This window comes from Narcine bancroftii, chromosome 12 (assembly GCF_036971445.1).
Source record: "Narcine bancroftii isolate sNarBan1 chromosome 12, sNarBan1.hap1, whole genome shotgun sequence".
Classification (NCBI taxonomy): Eukaryota; Metazoa; Chordata; class Chondrichthyes; order Torpediniformes; family Narcinidae; genus Narcine; species Narcine bancroftii.
In genome coordinates, this window is record NC_091480.1 from 56,446,264 (window position 1) to 56,453,685 (window position 7,422).

Consider the following 7,422-nt stretch of genomic DNA (forward strand, 5'->3'; position numbering starts at 1 on the left):
TTGTTTTAAAGGAGATAAATTGTGGGGTTTTTTTTAAGTTAGGTCACAAAAAGATACAAATACTTCACAACACAGATCTCATTGAAAATGCCAGAGCTCTGCTCAAGCCAGACAATCCAGGCTCCAAGTGCCTTTGCAAAAACTTTGAAGAATGCCTATAAGGACTTCACAAGTAGGTGTTAATTGGACAAGCTGTGGAGCAATGGATTATTGTTTTGGAAAGCAACAGATGAACAGACTCAGAAGATGAGTCCGATGCTGCAGTCTGTCTGAATGCAGTTTGCTGTTCTCGGAAGGTCATGTGGTTTTGCAAGCAGAGAGAGTCAAACAAGCTTTTCTCTGAGTGAGAGAGAGAATTCAGTTCTATACTTCAGCAGCAGCAGCTGGGACTGGAACAGGACAGGCTGGCAAGCTTGTGGGAAAAACCCATTTTGAAGACGGCTTGTGAGTTCTTAGTTCAGCCTGGTCAAAGGCCTTGTGGTCCATACAAGAGATGGCTGGCTGAATAATGTTTCACTTGAAATAAGGGAAATAAAAAGGAACTCTGTGATAACCTGAAAGAAAGAGATTGTCATCTGGAAAACACTGATGGGGCAAGTTTCTTCAGCAAGACACTGAACTGGTTGATTGGAAGGAATCAGTTTGTGTCCAACGAGCAACAAATCTCTCTCTGAAAACCAACAAGAAACCTTCCTGATTGGTAACCATTTACCTTTCAAGCACCAAAGCCTGGTGAAATTCATAAATGTTAAATTCTGTGCACAATATAAGAATTGCCTGATACCAGTGAACTTGGAGGAATGAGAAGTGAGATTGGACTGTGAATCAAAGAACTTTTCTGAACTTACACACACACATTACATACACATGCACTTAGAATTAGAAGGGGGTTAAGTTAAGTTTAGTGATAAGTTAAAATGTGATCCTGTTTTCATGTTTAAAGATAATTAAAAGCAACTTTTGTTTAAGTAACCATTTGTCTTGGTGAATTTCAATTGCTGCTGGGTTTTGAGGTCCTTTGGGCCCATAATAGCACCTTTCTCTCAGTCTTTATTGAGAGATCTGCCAGCTTATACCTCAAAGAAAGGCTCAGGCTAGAAACATCAGTAATATAGATTTACCTCCTATGGATGCTGTGCAACTGACTGAGTTCTTCCAGCATTTACTGTGTTTTTACTGCTATCACAGCATCTGCAGACTTTCATGTTTCACTCTGTACTTCACAGCTGCTGTACTTAACTCAAGACTGTTGATCAGAAGAACAACGATTGAGTGTTGTGCACTATAATGAATGGGGGACACTGGCAGCCTCTGGCGTGAATGACGAGTTTGGCTCCAGAAAAAAGTAGAAAGGATTGCAGGAATCTTTCTGGGGGAGGGCATTTAGGCCCTGTCCAGTGCGGTGAGGCACCGTTAAATGTCCTAATTTTCCAGTGGGAGAAAAGACAGCAACTGTTCGGAACCTAACCCAAGTTGCCCCTTTTCCTATCCTAGTGTGCTGCCCTGGACTCATTGTCCATGCAACCCAGTTGCTCTTTGGCTTTGTCTTTCTCCCTTTCTCCCCACCACCCCCACCCCACACACACAATCGTCTCTCCATCAATGCTGCAACCAGTCAGCAAAAGCTGGTAGTTTGGGATCTTTTCATTCACACAAGTGCCAACATTTGCTGTTCATCCTCAACTGAGGAGTGTCAGAGTGGGTACCATGTCCACCACCAATACATTGCTCAGAAGTTACTCATCCAGGCTATTCCAAGATTACCTCCCAAACCAGTCACCTCCAACAGCAAGGTGAGTGCAAGAGCATGAAAACAGAACCCCTGCAGTTTCCCCTCCAAGTTGTGCAACATCTGGACTTGGGCATTAAATACTGGCTTTGATGGCAAAGCTCCAGAACACAAGAAACAGGAGTGGTCCATCCAGCCCACCGAACCTGCTCCACCATTCAATGAAATTTTGGCTGATCTGATGATGGGCTCATCTCCACCTTTTCCCCGTATCCCTTAATTCCCCTACTATGTAAAAATCTATCCAACCTTGTCTTTAATACATTTACTGAGGTCGCCTCCACTGCTTCAATGGGCAGCGAATTCCAGATTCACCTCCCTCTGGAAAAAGCACTTCCTCCTCATCTCCTTCCTTGGATCTTGAGGTAATGTCCCCTAGTTCTGGTCTCCCCCACCAATGGAAATAACTTACCTACCTCTATCTGATCTATGCCTTTCATAATTTTATATGTTTCTATAAGATCTCCTGTCATTCTTCTAAATTCCAGTGAGTCCAGTCCCAGATGACTCAATCTCTCCTCATAGGTCAACCCCCTCATCTATGGAATCAACGTGGTGAACCTCCTCTGCATCGCCTCCAAACCCAGGACATCCTTCCTCAAGTAAGACCAGAACTGCATGCAGTTCTCCAGATGTGGCCTTACCAGGACCTTGTTTTTCTTTGGCTTGGCTTCGCAGACGAAGATTTATGGAGGGGGTAAAAGTCCACGTCAGCTGCAGGCTCGTTTGTGGCTGACAAGTCCGATGCGGGACAGGCAGACACGGTTGCAGCGGCTGCAGGGGAAAATTGGTTGGTTGGGGTTGGGTGTTGGGTTTTTCCTCCTTTGCCTTTTGTCAGTGAGGTGGGCTCTGCGGTCTTCTTCAAAGGAGGTTGCTGCCCGCCAAACTGTGAGGCGCCAAGATGCACGGTTTGAGGCGATATCAGCCCACTGGCGGTGGTCAATGTGGCAGGCACCAAGAGATTTCTTTAGACAGTCCTTGTACCTTTTCTTTGGTGCACCTCTGTCACGGTGGCCAGTGGAGAGCTCGCCATAGAACACGATCTTGGGAAGGCGATGGTCCTCCATTCTGGAGACGTGACCCATCCAGCGCAGCTGGATCTTCAGCAGCGTGGACTCGATGCTGTCGACCTCTGCCATCTCGAGTACTTCGACATTAGGGATGAAAGCACTCCAATGGATGTTGAGGATGGAGCGGAGACAACGCTGGTGGAAGCTTTCTAGGAGCCGTAGGTGATGCTGGTAGAGGACCCATGATTCGGAGCCGAACAGGAGTGTGGGTATGACAATGGCTCTGTATACGCTTATCTTTGTGAGGTTTTTCAGTTGGTTGTTTTTCCAGACTCTTTTGTGTAGTCTTCCAAAGGCACTATTTGCCTTGGCGAGTCTGTTGTCTATCTCGTTGTCGATCCTTGCATCTGATGAAATGGTGCAGCCGAGATAGGTAAACTGGTTGACCGTTTAGAGTTTTGTGTGCCCGATGGAGATGTGGAGGGGCTGGTAGTCATGGTGGGGAGCTGGCTGATGGAGGACCTCAGTTTTCTTCAGGCTGACTTCCAGGCCAAACATTTTGGCAGTTTCCGCAAAGCAGGACGTCAAGCGCTGAAGAGCTGGCTCTGAATGGGCAACTAAAGCGGCATCGTCTGCAAAGAGTAGTTCACGGACAAGTTTCTCTTGTGTCTTGGTGTGAGCTTGCAGGCGCCTCAGATTGAAGAGACTGCCATCCGTGCGGTACCGGATGTAAACAGCGTCTTCATTGTTGGGGTCTTTCATGGCTTGGTTCAGCATCATGCTGAAGAAGATTGAAAAGAGGGTTGGTGCGAGAACACAGCCTTGCTTCACGCCATTGTTAATGGAGAAGGGTTCAGAGAGCTCATTGCTGTATCTGACCCGACCTTGTTGGTTTTCGTGCAGTTGGATAATCATGTTGAGGAACTTTGGGGGACATCCGATGCGCTCTAGTATTTGCCAAAGCCCTTTCCTGCTCACGGTGTCGAAGGCTTTGGTGAGGTCAACAAAGGTGATGTAGAGTTCTTTGTTTTGTTCTCTGCACTTTTCTTGGAGCTGTCTGAGGGCAAAGACCATGTCAGTAGTTCCTCTGTTTGCGCGAAAGCCGCACTGTGATTCTGGGAGAATATTCTCGGCGACACTAGGTATTATTCTATTTAGTAGAATCCTAGCGAAGATTTTGCCTGCAATGGAGAGCAACGTGATTCCCCTGTAGTTTGAGCAGTCTGATTTCTAGCCTTTGTTTTTGTACAGGGTGATGATGGTGGCATCACGAAGATCCTGAGGCAGTTTTCCTTGGTCCCAACAAAGCTTGAAAAACTCATGCAGTTTGGCATGCAGAGTTTTGCCGCCAGCCTTCCAGACCTCTGGGGGGATTCCATCCATACCTGCTGCTTTGCCACTTTTCAGTTGTTCGATTGCCTTATATGTCTCATCCAGGGTGAGGACCTCATCCAGCTCTAGCCTTAGGGGCTGTTGAGGGAGCTGGAGCAGGACGGAATCTTGGACTGAGCGGTTGGCACTGAAAAGAGATTGGAAGTGTTCTGACCATCGGTTGAGGATGGAGATCTTGTCGCTGAGGAGGACTTTGCCGTCTGAGCTGCGCAGCGGGCTTTGGACTTGGGGTGAGGGGCCGTACACAGCCTTTAGAGCCTCGTAGAAACCCCTGAAGTCGCCAATGTCCGCGCTGAGCTGGGTTCGTTTGGCGAGGCTAGTCCACCACTCATTTTGGATTTCCCGGAGTTTGCGCTGAAGATGGCTGCATGCGCGACGGAAGGCTTGTTTCTTCTCTGAACAGGACGGCTTTGTAAGGTGAGCCTGGTGGGCAGCTCGCTTCTTTGCCAGCAGCTCCTGGATTTCCTGGCTGTTTTCGTCAAACCAGTCCTTGTTTTTCCTGGAGGAGAAGCCCAGTACCTCTTCAGTGGATTGCAGTATGGTAGTCTTCAACTGATCCCAGAGGGTTTCAGGGGACGGGTCCGTGAGGCGGGTTGCATCGTCGAGCTTTGCTTTGAGGTTTGCCTGAAAGTCTCCTCTCGCTTCGTCTGACTGCAGGTTTCCAACATTAAACCTCTTTCTGGGGGCTTTACTGTTCCTGGGCTTTGGCTTGAAGTGAAGGTTGAGCTTGCAGCGAACCAGCCGGTGGTCAGTGTGGCATTCCGCGCTAGGCATGACCCTGGTGTGGAGCACATCTCGTTTGTCACTTTCTCGCACCAGGATGTAGTCCAGCAGGTGCCAGTGTTTGGATCGGGGATGCATCCAGGTGGTCTTAAGGCTGTCCCTCTGCTGAAAAAGGGTGTTTGTAATGACAAGCCGTTGTTCTGCGCAGAGCTCCAACAGGAGGCGCCCATTGTCATGCACTTGCCGACGCCATGCTTGCCCAGGATTCCTGGCCAGGTTTCTGAGTCTTTGCCGACACGAGCGTTTAAGTCACCCAGGATGACAACCTTGTCAGCTGTAGGGGTGCGTTGGATGAGGTTGCACAGGTCAGTGGAGAACTTGTCCTTTTCTGCTGGTTCCGCCTGGAGGGTTGGAGCATAGACACTGATGAGGGTGATGTGACGCTTGTTTTGAAGGGGGAGTCGCATGGACATGATTCGGTCCGAGAGGCCTGTCGGAAGGTTTTCGAGTTTGGAGGCAATGAAGCTCTTGACCATGAAGCCTACACCAGATAGGCGTCGTTCATCCGAAGGCTTTACCAGGACCTTGTATAGTTGCAGTATAACCTCCTGCTCCTAAACTCAATCCCTCTCGCAATGAAAGCCAACGTTCCATTTGCCTTCTCTAAATCCTGTTGCACCTGCAAACCAACCTTTTGCGATTCATGCACAAGCACTCCCAAGTCCTTCCGCACAGCAGTGTACTGCAATCACTTGCCATTTAAATAATAATCTGATCTTCCATTCTTCCTTCTAAAGTGGATAACTCACATTTACCAACATTGTACTCCATTTGTCAGATCCTTGCCCACTCGCTTAACCTATCCATATCTCTCCGCAGACTCCCCGTATCCTCTGAGAGGAAAAGCAAATTGTGCAATTTAGTGTCATCAGCAAACTTAGATACACTACGCTCTGTCCCCTCTTCCAGATCATTCATGTATATTGCGAACAGCCCAGAATCAACGCCCTACAGCAGCCCACTCACCACTGATTGCCAACCCAAAAAAAATACCTGTGTCCCAACTCTCTGCTTTCTATTGGTTAACCAATCCTCTATCCATACTAATACATCACCCCACCTACCCCCGCCCAACTCCATGCATCCTTAACTCAGGTACAAGTCCTTTATACGGTACCTTATCGGGAAAAAAATAGTGAAAACTCACTGGGTCTGGAGTCACATATGTAATGAACTGGTGACAGGTTCCCCTTCCTGGCTTCAGTGATTAGATTGGTCTTAATGACAATTTTGTTTAATAATCATTACTAAGATTAGATTTTAATTCCAGATTAGTTTAATTCCAATTCCTCAGCTGCCACAGCATGGATTCAAATTCATGACTGCATGAATGGTCCAAAACCCAAGCATGTGGCCAACTCTTCCTCCCCTCTTTCCCCACCCCAGAGTAATACAGAGGTTTAGAAGGAATAGGAGCAGAACTTTCCACCCAGAAGATGGTTGGAATCTGGAACAGACTTACGAGATGTTGGAGGCAGAGATTCTCAGAAAGATATGGACCAAGTACGTATTGGAAAATGGGATTAGTGCAGATGCCCTCAGCCCCAAATTAATCAATTCCCAGGACAGCAATATCTGAGGTCCAGAATTCCTTTCCTGAATGCTTCAGCTTCTTTAAATATGCTGCATCTAACAGAGCCTTTGGTCAATTGCCTCAAGGTCTCTTGAAGTGATTTAGTGTCCACTTTTTTTGATAATGCTCTCCTGTTGTGTCTTGGGATCCCGTGCCACGTGGCTGAAGAAACTAATAAATTCAAGACTAATAAATTCAGATGTTGACAATTGAGCACCCATCTGTACTCAGCAACTTAGTATAAAGGAGGCAGGGGGGAAGGCAGCAGAAGAGGGCAAGTTTCAAAGGACGGAGGGACAGCTAAGTTAGAATCAGGGAGTGTTTTCAAAGGGTGACTGAAACACGAGTGGGCGAATTAAAAGGGTGGGGTAAAGCAACGAGGAGTTTGAAGTGGGTGAGGGAAATGGAAGGGGCGAGGGGAAACTGCTGCTGATGGTTTAGGAATCTGGGGAGGGGGTGTTTGAAGAAAGCTGGAGAAATGGCGAGCTTGGGAGGAAACGAAGGGAGGGCTGGAGACAGCGGGTGTTTTAAGGCAGCTCACGAGTGGGTTGAAAAGTTCAGGCAAGTTTAAAGCAAGTGTGGAAACTGACTGTGGCGTGCTTAAGGGGTGGTGGGGGGGGAAGAGTTTAAAGCAGTGGAGAATCCAATACAGAGGAGTTTAAAGGGAGCAGGTGAGTTGAATTTTGAGGTAGAAGAAGAACTGACCATTGTATTTTTATTACGAAAATGTAAATCATACTACCCCTTGACAGATTGTTGCGCTTTTTTTTGGGAGGTGTGTTTTCGGCATGGAAGTAGTGAGATGCGAGAGGGGTGGGGTGGAATTTGAGTGAAAGACCAAAAAAAGGTTTTGATCATGTCCACCATCTGCCGGA